Source organism: Macaca nemestrina, chromosome 3 (assembly GCF_043159975.1).
Source record: "Macaca nemestrina isolate mMacNem1 chromosome 3, mMacNem.hap1, whole genome shotgun sequence".
Classification (NCBI taxonomy): Eukaryota; Metazoa; Chordata; class Mammalia; order Primates; family Cercopithecidae; genus Macaca; species Macaca nemestrina.
In genome coordinates, this window is record NC_092127.1 from 72,699,764 (window position 1) to 72,726,610 (window position 26,847).

At 34.0% G+C, this 26,847-nt stretch overlaps 1 pseudogene; it reads left to right on the forward strand.

Moving 5' to 3' along the window:
• Positions 1-24,011: 24,011 nt before the first annotated feature.
• Positions 24,012-24,451, forward strand: LOC139362175 (cytochrome c oxidase subunit 7A2, mitochondrial pseudogene; annotated as a pseudogene).
• The last annotated feature ends 2,396 nt before the right edge of the window (positions 24,452-26,847 follow it).

Here is a 26,847-nt window from a genome sequence, read left to right on the forward strand (position 1 = left end):
CATTCTAGGAGGCTGAGGCAGGCAGATCATTTCAGCTCAGGAGTTTGAGACTAGCCTGGGCAACATGGCGAAACTCCATGTCTTCAATAAATAGAAGAATTTGCCAGGCATGGTGGTGTGCACCTGTGGTCCCAGCTACTTGGAAGGCTGAGGTGAGATAATTGCTTGGGCCCTGAAGGTAGACGCTGCAGTGAGCCAAGATCTGCACTCCATGCTGGGTGACAGAGCAAGACTCTGTTAAAAAAAAAAAAAAAAAAAAAAAAAAAAGGAAGAAAGAAACTACTTTTAGTGCTCAGTTTTCCAAAACCTATTACCAAGGTTATTCAATCTCATAAGTTTTAAATTTTTTATTTTGATTATATTTATCTCTAAGAGAAGGTCATCTAAAATTGTTGGCAGGTTCATAAAGTTAAGTAATATTACATGTTTTATGTTGTATATTTATGTGTTTGTGTTGGTGTGGTATTACAACGGTTAAATTCAAGATTTAAAAAAGCTCAAAGTACCACACAATAAGAAAAAAGAAAATTCATACTTGTAGTAAAAGAGAAGTAAGTTTATTGAGACATGGAAGAAAAATGTTTTCATAAAAGAAGCAATTGAAGAGAAACAGTAATCTCTAAGAATCTTGTGACATAGTCTATAAATCTTTGTACTTCTTTTTTCTTCTATATTATACAAAAACTTTCACTAAAAGTGGAAAACATATCTAGTGTGATGTGAACTCTAAGGAAGAACTGGGATTTGACACAGTTTAGATATTTGTAGATTGTTTTCAGAGTTTTTAACTTATAAGTTCATTTCAAATTGCATACATTACTGTTGGAGAAAAAACATGTAGAAAACTATTTTTACCTGCTGCCTGTTGTGCTTTGCAAGTCATCACGTTTATCACAGATAGTACCCTCCGACTCACGAATTGCATTCAGTTAAATATACGTACTAGTCAGTGTTCTTGAGAAAAACAGAACCAATAGGAGATTTGTTATGAGTATTTAGCTCAGGCACTTATGGAGGCTGAAATATGTCATGATCTGCCATCTGCAAATGGGAAGCACAGAAAAGCTGATGATTTACTTCTAATCCAAGCTGAAAGCCTAAGAATCTGGGGAACCAGTGGTCCTAGTCCAAAGGTCTGAAAACCAGTAGTACTGATGGACTTTCCAACACCAGACAAGATCATAAATTTTCTTTCTCCACCATTTTCTCCTATTCAGGCCTACAACAAGTTGAATAATGCCCACTAACATTGGTGAGGGAAGGTCTTCTTTACTCAGTTTACTTATTCAAATGTTAATCTCTTCTGGGAACACTCTCACAAACACAGCAAGAAATAATGATTTACCAGCTACCTAGGCATCCCTTAGCCCAGTCAAGTTAACACAAATTAGCCATCACACACATAGGTTAACGTATAATTATTTATTAGATAGTTTTCTATAACTAATTTTTTCAATAACTAGGTTCACATAGAATAAACAACAGCCTATATATGCCTGTGATTGTAGATTAATAGCAGATTCTCTAGGGAGTAGAAAATAGATCAGGGCACAAAGAAAGAACATTTCCACACTTATTTTTATACTTTTATACTCTGGGAGACTAGAATATAGCATCCACAATTAGGCTTTTTTGGCACTGGATTGTTTTAATTGAAGGCAATTAAGAAGAAGCAGATGCAGAAAAGTTTTCTGCCCTCTATTTTTCTAAAAGCAAGCCATAAATTTACAAAGATAAAAGCCATCTTGCCCCCTTTTCTGCCAGGAAGAAAAAAGATAAACTACAGACGACAACCTTAGACCATTATCTGCCTGAAGATGGCACCTGAGGCATCTATATTAATAAGGTTTACTAACTATCCTTTATCTGCCATTTATTAACTTTCCCACAAACAACAACCCCTAGAGACTCATTTCTCTAAATATTTATTATTTTTGTTGAAGATATATGTAAGCTAGAATTTGAAGACATCTCTCAGAGAACCACTTATTTCCTAAATATCCACCATATTTATATTAAACACACATGCTAATAGATTTCTGTTTGTTTTTTCTCTTGTTAATCTGTCTTTTGCTACAGGGATCCATTCCAACTAATAACCAGTGAGGGCTGAAGAAAAAAAAAATCAATCCTCCCCTACAATTCTGTACTGGTTTACTTACTACTTTACTTACTACTTTTATTTTGAATGATTTTAAAGTTATAATGAATATCTCTTATCTGCCTTTTAGAACTAACTCATAATTTTAAGAAATAATGGATCTTCAGAAATAATTTAGAAAAATCATTGAGCCTTTGAGCCTCTTTTTTGTCTACTCTTTTATAGTTTACTTACTACTTCTAGATCTAATATTTAATTGGATTCTTACATCTAATGTAAAAATGAGAAACAATGTCTATTAAAAAGCACTCTATCTGGTGCCAAAATTCTGGAATTATTTCTAGGTTTACCTTTTTCCTATAGGAAAGACCTTAAGTAAAAGCATTTAAGCTCTGTAAGTTTAGGTTTCAAACTGAAGGATAGATAATAATGGGACCTAATTCACAGTATGTCAATCAAAGGAGTTCATGTATGTTAAAGCAATTTGTTAACTGTTATCAAACATTAGACAATAGATACCATATTTATTACCTAAATTCACCTAGTTAAATGTGGAACAACTAGTGATAAGATTCCAGGAACTTGACTCCTTGTCCAGTGTCCATTCCCTCCCCACCTATGGTTGTAAAATAAGGTATGCCATCTTTCAAATATGATATAAAATATAAATCAGGTTACCCTTCTGAATAAATATATAATCATTATTCATAAAGATGATACTAAAAGCAGTCATTGTAGTATTGGTAAATCATATACAGAGTTAAAGAGATACTATTTTTGGCAAGGCATAATGGTTCATGCCTATAATCCCACCACTTTGGGAGTCCAAGGCAGGAAGATGACTTGAGACCAGGAGTTCAAGACTAGCCTGTGTAACACAAGGAGACCCTGTCTCAATCAAAAATTTAAAAAAAAAAAACTAGCTGGGCATGGTGACACACAGGTGTCATCCCAGCTACTTGGGAGTCTGAGGTGGGAGGATCACTTGAGCCTAAGAGTCTGGAATACAGTGGTGCTATCATGGCTCACTACAACCTCCAGCCTGGACAACAGAGTGAGACCTTGTCTCAAAACTTAATTAATTAATTAATTTGTAAAAGGAGATGCTGTTTTACACTTTAACATTTAACTGGCCTCAACCAAAATTTAGTCAATAGACATTTTTTGGTAACACACATCTATTATAAGAAACACTTCTGATTATCAATTTGGGGCATAATTTTGAGTGTGTTTGTGTGTGTGTGTGTCTGTCTGTCTGTCTGCCTGTCTCAGGTTACCAAGGTTTGAGAAATGTAGCTTAAGAGAAACAAGGCAAATAACAAACTTCTGCAAAGTCTAGTTTTTTACAGAAATGAATACCTATGGGCTAGTTTCTATTTTTGTTATTTATTTGTACAAATTGTTGATGTATTCTCAATCTTATTCTTTGGTAAAACAGTATAAACATTTTCTTATGTTTGTCTCTTTAAAAAAAATGCCAACCTTTACTAATATTATATTTTGAGAGATTTGATAGTGTGATTAATTTCATATATTTCTGAAGATCAAACGTCTGCTTTCAAATAACATTTCTAATGTTTCTTAACTTTTGACTAGATGACGTACTTAATTGATCTAATTCTTTCCTTTTACTTAAAGTCAAAGAACCTATAGCCATTGTACCTTGATCATATGACCAAGCACAATTTACTTAAACTCTCTATGCCTGTTTTCTCTTATCTGACACTAACAGCAAAAACAGTACTTACTTTCTGTGGTTGTCGGGAACATTAAAAACATTAATAACAAATCAAGAATTTAGAATAAGCCCTAGAATAATAAGTAATTCATAAGTAATAAATAGCTGTATTATCACTGTATAATAATTAATTTATTATTATTACATTATTTTTGTTGTTATTATTGCTACTATGCTTTGTATTTCCATACTTTCTTGTTATTTCTACTCTGATTGGTCATATTTAGTCTGTTTTACTCCTTCTCATCCCTTCCGTCTTGGGAACTTTATTTGGTGATGAAGGGTACCATTGTATTTTTCTCTTTGAATTGCTTCTTTCTGACTCCCTGAATGTGTTGTGAGGTCCACAAACACTGTTCTCCATTACTCTTAAACATCTACACCCACACTAGGAGGGCTGCCCACTTTCTTAAGAATGTCAGCTTTAGAATTTAGCATTACCAATGAGTTTCTTCACAGAATTGGAAAAAACTGCTTTAAAGTTCATATGGAACCAAAAAAGAGCCCACATTGCCAAGACAATACTAAGTCAAAAGAACAAAGCTGGAGGCATCACGCTACCTGACTTCAAACTATACTACAAGGCTACAGTAACCAAAACAGCATGGTACTGGTACCAAAACAGAGATATAGACCAATGGAACAGAACAGAGTCCTCAGAAATAATACCACACATCTACAGCCATCTGATATTTGATAAACCTGAGAAAAATAAGAAATGAGGAAAGGATTCCCTATGTAATAAACGGTGCTGGGAAAATTGGCTAGCCATAAGTAGAAAGCTGAAACTGGATCCTTTCCTTACTCCTTATACGAAAATTAATTCAAGATGGATTAGAGACTTAAATGTTAGACCTAATACCATAAAAACCCTAGAAGAAAACCTAGGTAATCATTCAGGACATAGGCACGGGCAAGGACTTCATGTCCAAAACACCAAAAGCAACGTCAACAAAAGCCAAAATTGACAAATGGAATCTAATTAAACTAAAGAGCTTCCTCACAGCAAAAGAAACTACCATCAGAGTGAATAGGCAACCTACAGAATAGGAGAAAATTTTTGCAATCTACTCATCAGACAAAAGGCTAATATCCAGAACCTAAAAAGAACTCAAACAAATTTACAAGAAAAAAACAAACAACCCCATCAAAAACTGGGCAAAGGATATGAATAGACATTTCTCAAAAGAGGACATTCATACAGCCAACAGACACATGAAAAAATGCTCATCATCACTGGCCATCAGAGAAATGCAAATCAAAACCACAATGAGATACCATCTCACACCAGTTAGAATGGCAATCATTAAAAAGTCAGGAAACAACAGGTGCTGGAGAGGATGTGGAGAAATAGGAACACTTTTACACTGTTGGTGGGATTGTAAACTAGTTCAACCATTATGGAAAACAGTATGGCGATTCCTCAAGGATCTAGAACTAGATGTACCATATGACCCAGCCATCCCATTACTGGGTATATACCCAAAGGATTATAAATTATGCTGCTATAAAGACACATGCACACGTATGTTTATTGTGACACTATTCACAATAGGAAAGACTTGGAATCAACCCAAATGTCCATCAGTGACAGACTGGATTAAGAAAATGTGGCACATATACACCATGGAATACTATGCAGCCATAAAAAAGGATGAGTTTGTGTCCTTTGTAGGGACATGGATGCAGCTGGAAACCATCATTCTCAGCAAACTATCACAAGAACAGAAAACCAAACACCGCATGTTCTCACTCATAGGTGGGAACTGAACAATGAGATCACTTGGACTCGGGAACGGGAACATCACACACCAGGGCCTATCATGGGGAGGGGGGCGGGGGGAGGGATTGCATTGGGAATTATACCTGATGTAAATGACGAGTTGATGGGTGCTGACGAGTTGATGGGTGCAGCACACCAACATGGCACAAGGATACATATGTAACAAACCTGCACGTTATGCACATGTACCCTAGAACTTAAAGTATAATAAAAAAATAAAATTAAATTTAAAAAAAAAGAATTTAGCATAGGTAAATGCCCGTGAGGGAGTCTCTTCTTTCATTCTATCTGGGAGAACTGGGTATCAGTGAAGGGTAACGGATCCAACAACTGAGAATGCAAATTTGTAATTACCTTGCGGATTTACTGCATCCTTTTCTGCTTTTGTAAGTGTTCATTTGACACAGGCATTTCTTCAGTTCTGCCTTTACCTTCACCTGGCTTTTATCTGCAGTGTATTTACTGCACTCTGGTTTATTCCACTGTCATTATAATCTTTCCACTTGCTATCTATTCCCATAATTTCTGGTTGATAGAGGTATTTATTTTTTTCTCATTATATGTACTTTTTTTGTTCTATTTGAGGGATTTTTAATAAATTTCATAGATCCAAAACCTCTTACTTTATTTTGCCTTTATTATCTTTATTTACTCTGTAGTGTACTATGTTTACTTTTTAATTCGTAGCAATACTTAAATGTTATAATAACCCTTTGGGCTACTGAATCAACTATTTAATAATGTATTATGAAATTAATTACCTTATATGTCTTGGTGACCATATCCACTGTCTCCACAATTTAAAAAAGCAATGAGAAAAACCAACCTGGAGAAAGATGTGGAAAACCAAATATCATTTAAAACAATTTCTTTATAAAAATAACACTATTAAATAATAACATGTTGACAGATGATATAGGATTAAATTATGGTTTTGAATAAAATTATTTAGAAGTTCCTGACTTTTGCTATACTTTGCTTTCTTGTCATTTTCAATATTGATGGTACTGCGTTTCTCTATTTAAGTGTCAAAACCCTAATGGCATGCATCTATCAGCTTTGCCTTTAACTGATACCAGTTGTTTCCTTCAATGACATCTGTAGCATTTTAACAAATGTTTTCACAGTCACAATTTCATCTCTTTTAAGTATGGTAGTGACTGTGGCATATGTCATTTTTCATTTCTTAGCTTTTAAAAGGGGTCAAAAATACAGTATGTTTTATGAAAAGAGCTTTCAAAAATGTTGCATTGCTCGGGCTCTTTATTTTTTCATACACCTCCTCTAAATAGCTGTCCTTCACACATTCAGACTACAGTAAACAATAATAAACAAAAATTCTGCTTTAATAAGTTTAAATAAAAAGCACTGTTGTTTTTCTCTGTAATCTTCTTTTTAAAACATGCCTTGCGTTTGGTAAATACACTATAAAATTTGGAAAGACCAAGATAGTGAAATAACTATAAACAAATTTTACATATAGCAAGTTGATTATTACTGAGATAACTTTTCTGCAGGTTCTGCTTGTATTTTCATGCAATAAAGAAAAGAAAAAATGCATTGCCACAGTTCAATCTGAGGCAACATTCAACCAAAAATTATATGCTTATCTACTATAAAATGATTTAATGATAAGGTAATTACTACTAATATTATTATTGATATATGTTTATTCTTAGAATTTATTAGCTTTTTAATTAACATTTTATCTGATATTCTAACAAGTTTACAAAGTGTTCCCAAAAGATAGTTTATTCTCTAATATTTATATTTAAGTGTACATTCTATAAAAAAACAATACCATGCCCCTGTAGTATATATTTTAGGTTTAAACTAAAACTCTTGTACTCTATTGTCAAATCTTAAGTCATATTTTAGACAAGTTTAACTCAAATATGTATTTATTTTTTCAAGGCATAATATTTCTTTTGGATTTGGGTTAAGAAGGATAAATTAGCAGATATTCTATGGTGCTGCTAGTGAGATTCTCAGTAAATTGAATTTATTGACTGGCAGTCTAATTCATTTTTTCTATGACAGTGTAAGCTCCTTGAAGGCACATAATGATAATTTGCTTGTTAGTGCATCTCTAGTAGCTAAAATCATGCCTCACACATATTTGGCACTCAAATTTTTGCTGAATGTAAAATTAATCACTAAACATCCTATTGAAATACTTAAATTGAGCATGCAAACTTGAAACTGTAAATAGTTTAGGGTAGCTTGTACTTAATGTAGAGGAAACAAAGAAAATGATTACAATGATATCTATTTCTCAGCACTTTCCACCAAATACTACTGCTTTGCTCCCAGATAGATATATTGATGGGTCAGATGTATATTGCTCAAGATAAATAAGGCATATACAGTGTTAAAGGATCCTTCTGAATAACAACCCAGCTGTTTGAGATCCACCTTGTCTGACGACCAGAAACACAGAGAAACAGAGGTATAGTTCAAATACCTTCTGGATAGGATGGATACAACCACCACAGCATCAGTACACTCCTGACTGTTATTTATCTTATTTTTAATCATTTTCTCTCATAATCATCTGTTATTGCTCCCATGCTGTTCATGTGAAGCAAGACTCCTCATGATTTAGAGATCCGTCGACTCCAAAGCCATTGCATCAGAAACCAGGTACTCATTGCCACATTCAGTAAGTATTTATGTAGTATTCAGAACTGTACTAAACACTCACTATATTTTAGATGTAGAAATATGAAGCCAAATAAGTTTATCAAATTACTTTCTTCAAGTAGCTTCAAATTTATAAATGGGATTGAAAAATAATAAAAAATAAGTAAAATAAAAACAATTATTATGTTAAAATCTAATTTAAGAAAATAAAATGTTGAAGGGAGATACACACACAGCAGGGGTGGGTTTCCATTTTTAAGTCAATTCTCATTGATTTATTTTTATTTTAAGAACTTTTTGGAGGAAACGTTTATACTTGTAAATATTTTCTTTACTTATAAAATTTAGAAAGACAAAAGTGCGGATATTTTCATATCCAAATCATGCTAATTAACAAAATGTTACCTCTGGGCCAGGCACAATGGCGCATGCCTGTAATCCCAGCACTTTGGGAGACCGAAGCAGAAGGATCACTTAAGCCCAGGAGTTCAAGACCAGACTGGGCAACATAGTGAGACTTTTTTTCTATTAAAATAAAAAACTTATCTCTGAATCATGTTATATTACAAAAGTGAAATTCATTTAATATCCAAACCAAATATGGTTAGCTATTATTTTATAGGAGAAAGAAATCATAACTACATTCTGAGGAAACTTTTCAACAAGTAGTCTTATATATGCATTAACTTTTTGACAAATTTCTTACAAATGTATTTAGTATAAAATATATCTGCTCTAACAGTATTTCTAATTTCCATGTTTAAGCTAATATGATTGGCAATTCCATAAAATCAGGCCTTTCTATTGACTCACCTTAAACTAAGAAATGGTTCGTTATCTATCTATTATCTATCTACCTATCTGTCTATCATCTATCTATCTCTATGATCTATCTAACATTTCTTGAGATTCAGAGAATATTTTTTATCAAAAGAGCAGGGAAACCAGCCATTATGGAATTTGAGATGCTCAAGTACATGCTGAATTATCTATATTCAAGGCAAAAATATAGAAAATATTCCTCATAGATAATATTTTAAATAAGAATAGTGATCACACATTTTTTAAATATACTAATTAAAGTTAGCAAAGAAATAAACAGTCAAAGATAAATGTAAGAAAGATAAGAAGAACAGGACCAGTGGTAAGAGAATAAAATTGTTGAATTTTTAGCAGTGATTTAATTATCAATTTGAACTTTTTCAGTTTAGAAAATATTATTCTATGGTATTGTAGAGTAGAAATTTCTGTCTCAATATCAAATTCCTTCTAAGATATACACTTATTTTGTATCTTCATTTCAGACTTATTTGGTTTCAACATACTAGATATATTCTCTCTCTCTCCCCTTCTGACTCAATCTCCCTCAGGATTTATGAAAATATTATGCCACTCATTGTGCTAATAAAAAGCTCTTTAGTAAAGTCCACATTTTACAGATAAAAACAGATGAAAACATTTTTCAAAGTGAGATATGTATTGACATTTTTCTGCCCTGCAATATTACACCAATCATTAGTTTATTGCACAGAAAGTAAAATGAAGGGTTGGTGGTGAAAATTAGGAGAATCAAAAAATAAAATGTAGTATTTTTCCAGAAACTAGATATATAATGGTGAATAATACGTTCTACTATCTTATGGACTTATGTGCTCAGTGAAAGAGACATAGAAAGTCAATTAAGCAATAAAATAATAAAAATAATTACAAATTTTGAAAGTCCTGTATCTTTTCTTAATTCTCATACTAAGCCAGTTGTGTGACTCTGTGCTTCACTTGTTGTCTTTCTTCATTACATTCATTATGTTTTAATTTAAATTCTGTTGAGTCATTCTACTTCACAAGTCTCACCTAGATGTCCCATATATTTAAGTGCTTTCTGGTTGCAAATGTGGAGAACAGTTCAGTCAAGGTGGGTGGCACTGGGATTATAAGGAACATTAAAATATGGGGATATATATGAGATCTATGAAAATAAAGAGTAATGTGAGAAAAAATGCTTAGAATTTTTCCTGGAATAATAGATTTCTACATTTGTCTGTGTAGGAATCCAAAATCAAAGAATAGTTTGGAATAGATAAGACATAGCTCTTACTTTTTTTAACTTTATTATTATTATTTATTATACTTTAAGTTGTGGGGTACATGTGCAGAATGTGCAGGGTGCAGGTCTGTTACATAGGTATACACATGCCATAGTGCTTTGCTGCACCCATCAACCTGTCATCTACATTAGGTGTTTCTCCTAATGCTATCCCTCCCCTAGCCCTCCGCCCCGACAGGCCCTGGTTTGTGATGTTCCCTTCCCTGTGTCCATGTGTTCTCATTGTTCTATTCCCACTTGCCAGTGATAGCATGTGGTGTTTGGTTTTCTGTTCTTGTGTTAGTGTGATGAGAAGGATGGTTTCAAGCTTCATCCATGTACCTGCAAAGGACATGAACTCATCCTTTCTTATGGCTGCATAGTATTCTATTTCCTTTCATTAATATTTCACAAGACTAAAATCTTCTCAATAAAGTAAATTGAAAGCAAATGAAATAAAACGAGGCTCAAATCTGTCTATTAAGATTTGAGTAATACACCAAAATATTGCAACATGAATTGCAAAATATTCTGACATTGTGCATTGTCCAGTTCTCAACAAATGTTAATTGTAGGGTCATAAAGGAAAGTAAAACAATCCTGGGCACTGTATTATCTAATTAGACAGCTATACTCAGCATTATTTATCCCTGTGTGGGACTGGTTAGCCTTATAAAGCCATTAAATGTGGAGTTTTCCTTTTACTAATCCAGTAAGTTTGATACTGTTTAATGTAAGTATAATTTCATCTTTAAACAGTAAATTTTAAAGCACTTTAAAATCAGTAAACAAAATTATAGTTTTGAAGTGAAATATGCAGTATGTATGTCATCCAATTCTAGGCACGACTGACAGTACTGAATGTAACCAACACCAATAGAAAAGCATGATTTTCCTTCCTTCCTCTGAACAATAGCCATGCTAGAAGGAAAACTTTGGTTCATGAACATGTGTATTTGCATAGGATAATTTCTCTGAGTTTGTCAATAGTGTGGAAAATCCAAACAGAACTTGGTCACCATATGTTATTATAAGTTCAGTTTCTTCAATGTTCTCATTTAAAATAAGTTGAAACAGATGGATAGAATTCCTCTGTATGAATGTCAGCTGAATAATTGAGCCACGGCATTTACTTAGCAAACACATATAGAAATACTAATGAACATAGATATCATAGATATCATTTTGTATTTTCTACCTCTTTCATAATTTTTTACTGATGAAATTTGGAAAATGAATATTACAATGACTGCCATGAAAATTAAGGTGACTTGGCTCTTTATAATTAGCAATTTGAGAAGAGAGTCATCTCACACCATCTGTTTTCTTTTGTTTATAGTAGATTGTGCAAATAAGTTGGCTTGCTGATCAAGAACTATGATGAGAAACAAAAAAAGCAGTTAAGAATAAAGCTAGAATTTAGTTCTGTGTTTGTGGAATTTTAAACTGTTTGAGTAGTTAAATCTAAAATATACAGGGTGGCAAAATTAGACATTGTAATAAATAATTACTATCTAGAAAATACGTATGATGAAATATCCTCTTAAAAAGTGAAATGGCTCATGTTTTCATTTTTTGCCTTTTTAAAAAAAATCAGCATGAGACAGTGTTGATGTGAAAGACATAGACCTGTGACTCAATAAATCTAAGCTGTCCTTATTCTTGCACTGCATTTTTCTGGACCTCAGCTTGTCTTCTATGAAAGGAAGTGACAGCAATTTGATCTCTAAGGAATCTAGTCCTAGCAACAGAGATCCCCAAAAAAAACTTTGGGGGGTAAAATATTAGGATTTTTTTGAAATCTCAGAAGTTGGAAACTGCATATGTTATAAAAGATTATCTAGATAGACATAAAACACTCTTAAAATTGGGGAAAAAATAAAGTAGATATTTAAAGATAAATATTTATCCTGTATATTATCTCTGTCAGAATGGCATTAAACTGAATATATACTTTCTAAAAAGATTGACTAATGGACTTTCAGTGACTTTGCAAATTTTATTGATATTATAATTTGAGAATAAGACAAATCAAAGTCATATTTTTTCCTATTTAAAAAAAATTTGAACATATTAAGATATGACTATTATTGATAAAACAGATCCATTTATTTTGTTTATATAATTATATTCCTTTATTAGGTAGCAATATAAAAACAATGGGAATTTTTAGGAATCTTTTTTAAATGTTATTTTATGATCAGCAGTATGTAAAGATTATTTGGTATATTCTTTGTTTTTGTCTTGATCAATCTTTGAATTTTATCCCATGACAATTGTAACAATTTTCTCTCATATCATTATATTTTGGTTTGCATAGTGTTAAATAATCTGAACATATTTTTAACTTATTCCTAGAAAGACTTTGAAATATTGCAAAAGATTGTGTAAAATGATTACAGCAGAATTGAGAAAACAGACTGTCTGTGGAAAAAATAATTCTGTACTAAGGCAAAAGAACATGAATAGGAGTTTGTGAATAGGAGTTGGTAATTTTGGTCCTATGATCACTTAAATATGCACAAAAATTTTTGAAATAAATCTGAACCACTGACTCCAATATAGTACTTTATTTGATTTCATTTTTCTATTTTCCTGGCTTTATAATGGTCTCAAAAATCTATGATAATTTAAAAATGGAATACATGGTAAGAACAATTATAACTTTCATCACAAAATAGGGCATCCCCATTGCTCAGATGGTATGGTGGAAGGATTTAAAGCAGAGTCCTTCTGAGATAAAGGACTTTCAACCATCCACAAAAGCCAACAATTCAAAGTGAAAAACTTCTTATCTTCTTTTGTATATGTATACATAAGAATACATAAAGCATAATTACACTTATGTCTGAACATCCTGGTTTCCAACATTTGGAGTTAATTATCTCTGGTCTTGTAATTTATTATTATTTTAACAGTTGATTTTACTTAGCTCGAGATATCTTTTATAATCATGTTTGGATACTGAGCATATAAAAAGATTTTAACTTACTTATATGTGACAACTTCTGTATTCAAATGAGAGCTTCACTCTGGTTTTGTTCTCAGTAATATGAATGTTGGTGAGCTTCCTTAATATCCAATACGGAAAAATTTTCTTTGGATTACTAAGTCACTTAGTCATGTAAACTTGGCTTAATTTTGATCTTTATCTGATTTATTTCAATTTATCCTTACATCTATCTCTTAATTTCATTACCCATAACATTGAACAACTCTTCTCACATGCCACTAGTTATAACAGACTTGAAATACTATATAATTTGTCAAGTTAACAAGCAAAAAGCACACAAAAAACTAACAGCACTTGAATTATATTAGGTCTCTACAGTTCTGTCATTTGTTCACATTAATATATTTATAAAGCCTAACAAAATGTTGAAAGTATATAGGACTTTAAACAATTTGAATATGGAAGTATTTATAAGAAGATTTAAAAGTGGTGAAAATGAAATACAGTTTCATGTAGAATAAGTGCAATGTAAAGTTTTGTGAAACTCATTAAGATACTAAGAAATCATTTTTACTTTGATTGCTTTGAAATAAACTACATATATTTTTACATATAAATTTATATATATATATTTAATTACATGGATTTTTGTTCCTATTGCCAGTCGAAAAACCAGGTGTCTTTAGGGAGTGAATTGTCACTTGGCTGGTGAATTTATAGATCAATAAACATTTGTAAATCTAGCACTTTCTATAGATGCATCCAAATAGCTACATACCAAGTGTAAATTAACTGATGACATTTTTGGCAATATAATTATTGTAGATATTTAGCGGTTTAATAATAATAAGAGCAATCTAACCTCATGGAAACAATTTCTCCTTCAGAACAAAAGTTTATTCAACCATTCAATCTGGTGAGTGCCTATTATACAATAACAATGGATTCTCTTTGTTTAAATAAGTTTTGTGCTGATTGTATTATTATTTATATGTATCTGTCTATCAATGACATTAACACTTTCAGTCAAAAAAGAAAAATGTAAAAATCTACATTTTTAATATTCTGCTTGTGTGTGTGTGTGTGTGTGTGTTTTGTTTTTTTTTTTTTTTTTACTTTAAGCTCTAGGATGCATGTGCTGAACATGCTTGTTTGTTACATAGGCAGACGTGTTGCATGGTGGTTTGCTACGCGTATCAACCCATCATCTAGGTTTTAAGCTTCACGTGCATTAGGTATTTGTCCTAATGCTTTCCCTCCTCTTTCTCGCCAGCCCCTGACAGGCCACTGTGTGTGATGTTCCTCTCCCTGTGTCCATGTGTTCTCATTGTTCAGCTCTCACTTGTGTGTCAGAATATGCAGTGTTTGGTTTTCTGTTCCTATGTGAGTTTGCTGAGGATGATGGTTTTCAGGTTCATCCATGTCTCTGTAAAGGACAAGAACTCATTCTTTTTTATGTCTGCATAGAATTCCATTGTGTGTATGTGCCATATTTTCTTTATCCAATCTATCGTTGATGGGCATTTGGGTCAGTTCCAATTCTTTGCTATTGTAAATAGTGCTGCAATAAACTTATATGTGCATGTGTGTCTTTATAGTAGAATAATTTATAATCCTTTGGGTATATACTAAGTACTAGGATTGCTGGTTCAAATGGCATTTCTAATTCTAGACTCTTGAGGAATCTCCACACTGTCTTCCACAATGGTTGAACTAATTTATACTTCCACCAAAAGTGTAAAAGCATTCCTATTTCTTCACATCCTCAGGAGCATCTGTTGTTTCCAGGCTTTTTAATGATTGCCATTCTAACTGGCATGAGATGGTATCTCATTGTGGTTTTGATTTCCACTTCTCTAATGACCAATGATGATGAGCTTTTTTTTCATATGTTTGTTGGCCACATAAATGTCTTCTTTTGAGAAGTGTCTGTTCATAACCTTCATTCCTTTTTGATGAGGTTTTTTTTTCTCATAAATTTACTTAAGTTCCTTGTAGATTCTGAATATTAAACCTTTGTCAGATGGATAAATTGCAAAAATTTGCTCCCATTCTATAGGTTTCCTGTTCACTCTGATGATATTTGCTTTTGTAGAGCAGAAGCTCTTTAGTTTAATTAGATCTCATTTGTCTATTTTGGCTTTTGTTGCAATTGCTTTTGTTGTTTTAGTAATGAGTATTGATGAAGCATATCTCAAAATAATAAGAACTATTTATGACAAACCCATAGCCAATATCATACTGAATGGGCAAAAACTGGAAGCATTCCCTTTGAAAACTGGCACTAGACAATGATGCCCTCTCTTGCCTCTCCTATTCAACATAGTATTTCAAGTTCTGATGAGAGCAATCAGGAATGAGAAGGAAATAAAGGTATTCAAATAGGAAGAGAGGAAGTCAAATTGTCTCTGTTTGCAGATGACATGACTGTATATTTAGAAAACCCCATCGTCTAAGCCCAATAACTCCTTAAGCTGATAAACAACTTCAGCAGTCTCAGGATACAAAATCAATGTGCAAAAATCACAGGCATTCCTATATACCAATAATAAACAAGCAGAGAGCCAAATCATGAGTGAAATCCCATTCACAATTGCTGCAAAGAAAATAAAATACCTAGGAATACAACTTACAAGGGATGTGAAAGACCTCTTCAAGGAAAGGTACAGATCACTGCTCAAGGAAATAAAAGAGGACAAAAACAAATTGAAAAACGGTCCATGCTCATGGATAGGAAGAATCAATTTTGTGAAAATGGTCATACTACCCAAAGTAATTTATAGATTCAATGCTATCCCCATCAAGTTACCATTGACTTTTTTAACAGAGCTAGAAAAATTGATTTTAAATTTCATATGGAACCCCAAAAAGAGCCTGCATAGCCAAGACAATACTAAGCAAAAAGAACGAAGCTGGAGGCATCATGCTACCTGACTTCAAACTATATTACAAGGCTACAGTAAACAAAACAGCATGGTACTGCTACCAAAGCAGGTATATAGACCAATGGAACAGATCAGGGGCCTCAGAAATAACACCACACATCTACAACCATCTGATCTTCAACAAACATGATAAAAAGAAGCAATGGGGAAAGGATTCCCTATTTAATAAAGTGTGCTGGGAAAACTGGCTAGCCATGTGCAGAAAACAGAAACTGGACCCCTTCCTTACACTGTATACAAAAATTAACTCAAGATGGATTAAAGACTCAAATGTAAAACCTAAATAAATAAAATCACTTGACAAAAATCTGGACAATACCATTCAGAACATAGGCATGGGCAAAGACTTCTGCTTACTATTTCTATATCATTTTTATCCTTAGTGCTTAATTTAATAAAATCACTATAAGCAATAGCAAAAGAATGTGAGACACACAGAAAATGAAACAGTGCTAAATTAGTGCAAAATACATTTCTTATTAAAGTTATTTTTAATCCAATAATGTAAATGTGTTTAATTCTGATCTTTTACAAATTTGGGTATTATATTGACTACATTTGAAAAAATATTTAATAAAATGTAATAATCTTACTTAAATCACTTAGAATTGATTAAAGCATTTTTTATTAAAAGAATTGTATGTTGTTTTTAGAACTTTATTGGATGTATTCAATTAGTAGTATATGTTGACATGTTCCCTCTCATAGTTATATTTAGCATATTAGAAACTGACAACTCTATGTCTGAACACATGACACTATAAATTTGGGAATTGGTAAAAAGTATTTAAAATACAAGCACCAACTTTTTGAAAGTTATGATTAGTAATATAAAAATCTTTAACTATGCTACAATTTTAGAAGCAATTGTTGCTTTTACACTGCTAACCACTACAAAAGTATAGAAAGTGTGTGTATATATATATATAAAGTGTGTGTGTGTATATATATATATAAAGTGTATATATATATAAAGTGTGTGTGTATATATATATAAAGTGTGTATATATATATAAAGTGTGTGTATATATATAAAGTGTGTATATATATATATAAAGTGTGTGTATATATATAAAGTGTGTGTATATATATATAAAGTATATATATATATATAAAATTCAAGGAACTTCTTTTACTTGAAATTCTCTCTTTTGTCCCCATAAATGACTTTCTGAGCATCACATTGGGTTGACAGCCAAGAATTGGTAGTATAAAAAAGAAATTAAAAACTTAAATCTTGAAAATGGAGAGATGAACATACCAAAAATATCAGAAAATTCTGCTTCACTAAGAGCTCGAGTCATATTAAGCCTTTTCCAAGGTACTTAAAGCAATAACTGATATTTCTCAAGAAGAAATATAAACAACAGGTGACAAATATAGTGATTTTAAAAAGTTAAACAAAAGAAGGAGTTGAGCAAGGTATACAAGAAAATTTAAGTAACAAGAAAGCAGAATTCTACCTGTCTTTAGATGGACACTCTTATAGTACTAAAGTCCATAATCAATAATGAAAATGCAATACTTGTGAATATCTATGTACAAAATAATTTGACAATTACAATATAAACCAGAAATCATGAAGATAAAAGGGGTCTTATAAAATACACTGGTAATAAGAGAATGCAACATACTACTCTCAGTTCAAGAGAAGTAAAGTGAAATATACTATTTCCATACACAATAGGGCAATAGAGTATAATTACGCACATGGGCTATGGAGTCCGACACAAAGTTCCAAATTCTAATTCTGCCATGTCTAGCAAGTTATTTTGGGGGCAACTTAAATCTTTTAGACTTGCTGTCTTCATGTGTAAAAGGAGACAATACAAGAATCTGCCATATAATTTTATTATAATATAAGGAATATATGTGATAATCCAGACAAAAGATTTAACGTGAATCCTATCACACAGAAATTTTTAAGAAATTATTAGCTAGTATTATTTAAATAAGAATATTGTGATGGGGTTCATGACATAGTACCCCAAATTATGACATCTTGGCCTATTTAATTTTTTAAGCACATGAAATTTGAGAAATGGTAGGTGCTAGCAGGACTCTGTGACCTTCCCCTGAAGCAGGTCATAAGACTCCCAAATGAGAAATGCCCTCCTTATGCCCAGAGGAAAGGAGCAACCTTATCTCTGAAAATGGAGAAATGCCAAGAAGAATCTGAAAGAACAGCTCTTGCTAAATTCCCCTTAGTTTACTACTAGTAACTAATAGATCTTTTGAGCCAATGACATTTTCCCATGACTCCCTACACTTCTTTAAACCTAAAGACACTCAGGTTTATCTGTTTCTTCAGATCTTCATTTCCTTGTAAAAGTTCCCATGTAATGTAAAACTTACATTAATTAAAGTTGTACACTTTTCTCCTTCTATTTTGTCTTTTGATACAGGACACCTAGCCAAGAAGTTAGAAGGGTAGAAATAAAGTATTTTTTTTTTACTCTTCTACAATTGCCTTTTATTTATTTACTTCTTTTACAATGCTTTGTTTTAATTTTACAATTGACTTTAATTTAGTTATTACAGAAATTTTCTAACCCATTCAAGAAGTGAGAACATTTTCCTACAACTTAAAAATCCAGAAGCAATTGGAAAAGAATTATTTGATTTTAAAGAGATATGTCCAAAAGCTAACCCACCAACCAAATATAAAAACTATAAATAACATATAAAGACAAATATCAAACTTTGAAAAATCAGCAACTCATGTTACTTATTAACTTAAAATTTATTTTGGAGGTACATTTCTCTAGGTGGCTAATTTTAATGTTTAGTTCATACTAAAGATTACAGAAGCCTAAACATTTTTTCACCTTGTTCTCTGTCTGTCAGCATTTACCAATTCTCTCATACATGTCAATCCTTAATTTTTTGACCAATGGCAACTAATGTTAACTCAAGTTTACTTAGTAACAAATGAAAAATATGAGTATGTTGCCCAATATTTGTCTAAATTGGGATCTGCTCACATGAGAAAAAAATCTAGTTATTGCCACCTTGCTGAGAAAGATAATAAAGAGATGAATGCAAGTGTGCAGAACCAAAATTGGAGAAAGATAATGAAGAACTGTGTGAGTTGCCATACATTCTAATACCAGTTCAGTTGTCTGTTTTCACTAACTGCATTCTAACTGAAATCAGTTGCTTAATTTATGTTTTTGTTATTCATAAATATTGGCCTAGGTAAATTAAATATATATATATTTGTTATATATATGTGTGTATATATACACACACATATATGTACATATATATATACATGCACATTTATATATGTACATATATACACACACACACACTTATATATGTACATATATATATATATATATATGATGGGGATGAAGGCCAGGTGGCCTAGGGATGGTAAGACAGGGACAAGTAGACAGAGATGGCACAGATGGCATTCAGGGTGGGATATTGCAATAAATGGCCCATGCCTGGTTGAAGCCCCTGGGAAGGGGCAGTTCCTGAGCACTCCTGGGTTGCAACAAGAGCCTCACCAAGTCCGTCACACTGGTCAGACAGCCCCCAACCACTTCCCAGTCTGGGGACCCAGGAAGCTCCAAGAAGTTGTTAATCAAGAACTTCTGAAACAAAACAAAATTGCCTGGTAACTACACCCAGGACAAGAGGACAAGAGGCAGAAGTTTTGTGATGTAGTGAAATACATATAGGTATACCTCAATAAGATAAAACTAGAAGAGCTCCACCAAGCTACAATTTTTTTTTTTTTCCTTCACAGACTACCACTCTACCAGCAGCTGCACCAAGCCTGTGAAGATCACAAACAAATCCTTACCTCTGGAGAAGACTCAATAGATAGTGATTGATTGATTGATTGATTGATTGATTAGATGGAGTTTTGCTCTTGTTGTCCAGGCTGGAGTGCAATGGTGCGATCTCAGCTCACCGCAACCTCTGCCTCCTGGGTTCAAGTGACTCTCCTGCCTCAGCCTCCCAAGTAGCTGGGATTATAGGCAATGGCCAGCACGCCTGGCTAATTTGGTAATTTTAGAAAAGACGGGGTTTCTCCATGTTCGTCAGGCTGGTCTTGAACTCCTGACTTCTGGTAATCCCCCTTACCTTGGCCTCCCAAAGTGCTGGGATTACAAGTGTGAGCTTGTTTTATTGTTAAAGAAGGTTAATACATGTTGGCAAGATCACCGCAGACAAATGATCATGATTAGAAGCATTTTCTTGTTTTTTAATCATACTTGTATACATCAGAACTCCAGCCTTCCTCCTGTCTGGGAGATGAGATGAAAATATTTAGAAACTATATTATTAGTGATGAAATGGATTGGAGTAAAATCATTGATATCATTCTTTCATTGATTGAATGAGGGAAAGATCGTGAAGCCATAGACAGAAGCTTATTATAAATTTACATATATGTTCTCTCATCTTCAATTATATAAAGATTAATTTAAATCAAAATGTTTAGAAGAGACTCATTGTTTACGTGCTACAGAAGACCAAAGGTTAATTCAAGAAAGAGATGGTCCAGAATATCTTAACCACATAAGGAGACATTTGGAAGAATAAGGAGATTCAGTAATTACATATTTAGAAGACAGAACATAGAAATCACTGATTGCTTTTGTGGAGAAACAGCTATTAGGAGAACATTTTACAGCAATTCTGCAGAAAAGGCCTGACTACTTACTTGATGGGATCAAAGTGCTCAATCTCACACAGATAAATCAACTGTTCAGTCGGGTGAAAGGCAGGCAGAAGTTGCTGCTGTAGCCTTGGAGTGAATACATCAAGACTTTGAGGACAACAATTGTTATAAATCCTGAGAAATACAAATATGTGGTACAAGACCTGCTGACCTGCTGGACTTCAAGGACAAAGGGGGCCACAGGACAAAGGTTTGCAAGAAGAATGAGAGATTTTTCAACCTGATGGGGTACTTCCAGATGTTCTTCAACAGAGACCAACAAGAGACTAAAAAAGCCTGCAGACCTCATCACAAAGTATGTTGATTCAAAGTTAGAAGTGAGCTAAAAAGAAACAGTGAACAAAGAGCTAGAAAGGATCCTGGACATGATTATGATAATATTTAGGTTCCTTCACAATAAAAATGTATGCATTAGTCTGTTCTTGCATGGCTATAAAGAACTAATAGTATTAAATACACTATTTTATTTTTTAAAAAAGATTTAATTCATTCACAGTGCCACAGGCTGTATAGGAAGTGTGGCTGGGGAGGCCTCAAGAAACTTTTGATCATGGCAGAAGGCAAAGGGAAAGCAAGCACATCTTACATGACTCAAGCAAGAGGAAGATAGTGAAGGAGGAGGTGTTACACATTTAAAAAAAAAAAACAGATCTGATGAGAACTCTGTCACAAGACAGCACTAAGGGGATGGTGCTAAATCATAAAAACCACCCCCATGGTCCAATCACCTCCCATCAGGCCCCACCTCCAACAATGGGGATTATAATCCAACATGAGATATGAGTGGGAACACAGAGAAAACCATATTATTCCTCCCTTGGCCCCTCCCCAATCTCATGTTTCTCTCACATTTCAAAACACAATTTTGCCTTCCCAACAGTCCCCCAATGTCCTAACTCATTTTAGCATGAATTCAAAAGTCTAAGTCCAAAGTCTCATCTGAGACTAGACAAGTCTTTTTCAACTATAAGCCTGTAAAATTAAAAACAAGTTGCTAGCTACTTCCAAAATACAATGGGGTCACAGGCATTGCACAAACACTCCCAATCCAAAAGGGAGAAATTGGGCAAAACAAAGGGGCTCCAGGATCCATGAAAGTCTGAAACCCAGCAGGGCAGTCATTACATCTTAAAGCTCCAAAATAATCACCTTGAACTACATGTCTCACATCCTGGCAACATAAATGCAAGGACTGGGCTCACAAGGCCTTGGGAAGCTCTGGCCCTCTGGCTCTGCAGGGTAAACCCCCCACAGCTGCTTTCACAGACTGCTGTTGAGTGCCTGCAGCTTTATCAGGTGCGTGATGCAAGCTGTTGGTAGATCTACCATTCTGGGGTCTTGAGGATTGTGGCTCTCTCCTCACAGCTCCAATAGGCAGTGCCCCAGTGGGGACCCTTTGTGGGGGCTCCAACTCCACATTTCCCCTCCACACTTCTTTAGTAGAGGTAATCCATGAGGGCTGTGTACCCCTGTATCATACTTCTACCTGAACATCTAGGTGTTTCTTTATATCCTCTGAAATCTTAGGATCTGAAATCCCAAGACTCAACTGTTTCCCTCTGTGCATTTCCAGGCTTAACACCACATGGAAGTCACCAAGGCTTAAGGCTTGGACCTTCTGGAGCAGCAACCTGAGATGTATCTGGAACTTTTTTATCTACGGCTGGAGCATCTGGGACACAACGAACAGTGCTCTGAGATTGCACAGGGTAAAAGGTCCCTGGGCCTGGCCCAGGAAACCATTTTTTCCTCCTAGGACTCCATGCCTGTGATGGGAAGGGTTGCCATGAAGGTCTCTGAAAGGCCTTCCAGGTGTTTTCCTCATTGTCTTCTCTATTAACATGCAGTTTCTCTTTACTTAAGCAAATTTCCATAGTTGGCTTGAATTCCTCCCCTAAAAATGGGTTTTTCTTTTCTCTCACATGATCAGTCTTCAAATTTTCCAAACTTGTATACTCTGCTTCCCTTTTCAATATAATTTCCAGTTTCAGATCATCTCTTAGCTCACACATACCAACATATGCTGCTAGAAGCAACCAGGTTAAATCTTGAATGCTTTGCTGCTCAGAAATTTCTTCCACCAGATACCTAAATTATCTCTCTCAAGTTCAAAGTTCCACAGATCCCTAGAGGAGGGGCACAATGCTGCCGGGGTCTGTGCTAAAGCATAGCGAGAGTGACTTTTACTTCATTTTCCAGTGAGTTCCTCATGTCCCTCAGGGATCACCTCAGCCTGAACTTCACTGTCCATATTACTATCAGCAGTTTGGTCACAACTATTCAACAAGTCTCTAGAAAGTTCCAAATTCTGCTCATCTTTTGGTCTTCTATCTGAGCCCTCCAAACTCTTCCAACCTCTTCCCATTACCCAATTCCAAAGCTGCTTCGACGTTTTCAGATACCATTATAGCAATACTCCTGGTAGCAATTTTCTTTATTCCAGAGCCAAACCATATCAATGTATTTGAAACATTCTATAAAAAAAAAATTTGGCAAGAAGATTTTTTTTTTGGAATAATTGTCTCAGTTGATGCTAAAAAACTGTGTTGTCAAAGTTCACACATGAGTGCAATGTGGCCTTTAGCAGCAAACTGAAAGACATGTTCAAAAACATGAAGCTTTCAAAGTACATCATGGTTAATTTGAGGCAGCATGTAAAAAAATAAAAGTGAACCAGTCCCTATTTAACTCACAGTAAATATTCTTAGTGTGGAATACTGCTCAGCACCCATGCCCAGGGAAGTACACTTAACTCAAGAAATAATTAAGATTCAAGAAGTATTACCACTAAGATATTTTATCTTGGAAAGCACAGTGGTCAAAAATGTGAATGACAAACTACAGTGGGGCATGCTATTTTAAAAGCAGTGTTTAAGGAAAGGAAGAAGGTGTTACAGGCATTCCTCTTCAAGATGTTCGTGTGTCTCATGCCCAATGGGGGAGACAGATTTAGCTTTGGGTAAATAACTATGGCTACTAGGAGAGAAGATAGTGAATTCCAGAACTTAATAGTCCTTGTCTTAGGGAGAAGGACACGTTCTGATTAAAAGTCCTAAAGAAGGTGGCCATTTTCATTGCTGGTGTTAAGTTGTGGCGGTTGCTGGTCAGTAACAGCCAAGATGCTGCGGAATCTGCTGGCTCTCCATCAGATTGGACAGAGAACCATAAGCACTACTTCCCACAGGCATTTTAAAAATAAAGTTCCAGAGAAACAAAAACTGTTCCAGGAGGATGATGGAATTCCACTGTATCTAAAGGGTGGGATATTTCATGTCCTCCTGTATAGAGCCACCATGATTCTTACAGTTGGTGGTACAGCATATGCCATGTATCAGCTGGCTGTGGCTGCATTTCTCAAGAAGCAGGAGTGACTTCAATCATCCCAGCAATCACTTGGTTCAGTTTCATTCCGTTCTCTATGGACCAGTAATCTGATAACCGAGCTCTTCTCTGGGGATCAATATTTATTGACTTGTACTAACTGCTGCCAATAAAGCAGTCTTTACCATGAAAAAATAAATAAATAAATAAATAAAAATAAAAGTCCTAAAGAAAAGAAGGTAAAAGATGGAGAGAAATTCTTCTTTAACAGAGAATATATGTAGAAGTTGTTTAGAATAAAGATCCATCAAATTTATGTGAAGAAAATCATTGAGGACCACGTTATTACCACGGGGAGAGTGTTTCAGAATAGACAATATCAGATTGATGTTGCAATAGTCAGAATAATAAAGATGAGAAACATTATTGGTCAGAATTCTCTAGTTTCTAATTGTGTAATCAGCTTAAATTTCCAGTAAAGCCTGTATATGTGAAAAAGAATACTGTGTCTCTTATAAACAAAGACTGAATGGGAGAGACAAAGACAATCTGAGTCAGTACCACATAGTGGTATGATACATCAGTAGACTTTTTTTTTATTATTAAAAAAGTAAAACGTATTTTCAGAATAATGAAACTCATCTGTGTCTCTTCTAAGATTCTTTAAAATTGTACTATCTGTGGACACTTTTGAATTAGAAGGAAAGGAGATGAGTATTGGATCATTCTTTTTTTTTTTTTTTTTTTTTTTTTTGAGATGGAGTCTCGCTCTATCGCCCAGGCTGGAGTTCAGTGGCGCGATCTCGTCTCACTGCAATCTCCGCCTCCTGGGTTTACGCCATTCTCCTGCCTCAGACTCCTGAGTAGCTGGGACTACAGGCGCCCACAACCAATTTTGTGTATTTTTAGTAGAGACGGAGTTTCACTGTGTTAGCCAGGATGGTCTCGATCTCCTGACCTCGTGATCCGCCCGCCTCAACCTCCCAAAGTGCTGGGATTACAGGCGTGAGCCACCACGCCCAGTCTGGATCATTCTTTGTAAGACTCAATAATTTCTGAATGCATATATAACATTTCCTCCATCCAGCTCTTTCTCTATTTCTTTTAGGTGTTTAAAATGGCTTCTGCTGTTCTGTGCAAAATAACTTTGAGATTGGACAAGAAGATATTGGTTACAAGAAGTTCCTTTATAAGGTCTTGTTCTTGTGACAAGAAACTAAAATATTTGTTTATTTGTGTGTATGTGTGAGATCATGACTGTACAATAATAAAGATCCTAAGTGCTGCATTATTTCGCTATAATGATTCCTTAGGTATTTCTGACAACAACCTCTCTCAGTTGATGGACAGTTAGAGTGAAAACAATGATCCTTAATTGGTGAACATTAGAAAGATACAGCTAGTTTTCAAGACTGATGAATTGATTATGCAACCTAAACATTGGCATCTGTGTGCTTCACGTATTTTCAAAGTTTTAAACTTTGATGACTGATTTTTTTAATAAATCAGGTTTCTAAGTGAGATCCCTGATGTGCTAAGAGAACATTATGTCTGCTGTGCTTCATAACATAAACTGTTTGATATGTATTTTATTTCAGCTGAGTTACTTGTGAATTTTCTTTTTAAGGGTTTGGAAAATTAGTGTGTTTGTTTCCATTCTAAGATTGAGTCAGGCAGTCTTTGTTTTTTTTGCATTGAGGTAACTGCCGTTTCAATTATTTTAATCACAAGGGTCAGGGTCCTTGTTCTCTGCTATACATATGTAAAAAGTTATATAGGAGACTTAAAATCTTGATATTGTGAAGCAGATGTTATTTTTGGAAAATATTAGAAGGATTTTGTTAGTACCCGGCTTCATGTTATATATATGTGTGTGTGTGTATATATATATAAATATATATAGAGAGAGAGAGAGAGAAAGAGAGAGAGAGAAGTTGAAAAAATGAAAGTACAGTTGTGATGTTAGTATGGCAACTATGACAAAGATACATTTGTATCTGAAAACATTTTCAGAAAATATTTTCAGAAAATATTTTTAAAGCACTTTATGTTTTTCTAACAGCATGTTTTGTTTTGATTAAAAACTACCAAAAAAAACTTCAGTTGTGGTATAAGTGTTGATCAAAGAAAAAGTTTAAACAACTTCAACAGAATTTAATGAGTGGAGAATAGGGAATGACTTATTTTCCATATTTTTACCCTTCCTGTTCCAATTACTTCCCTTTCTGACCAGAAGTTCAAAATCACTTTTCTTCTGTTTAGCCTAACATATATATTAGCCTCACTCATGGCCACCTACTTGAGTTTCATTACTTTGTAAAACTCCTATGCATAATCAAACTTTTTATGTTAATTTGTATGTAGTCAGTTTAATTTCTGGCGCTGAAGCAAATGAACCAAAGATAGGTAAAGAAAAAAGATATTTTCCTCCCCTACAATGCAATTGACAGATTTCTGTAATTCTTTTGTCGGTTTCACTGCAGGCATAGTTACTCTGCTGTCTAGTTCAAAGTCGTTAACTATTACTGTTTTACATTTGTAGTATCTATTTATTATAGTAGAATTTAGTGTGAGCTAATCT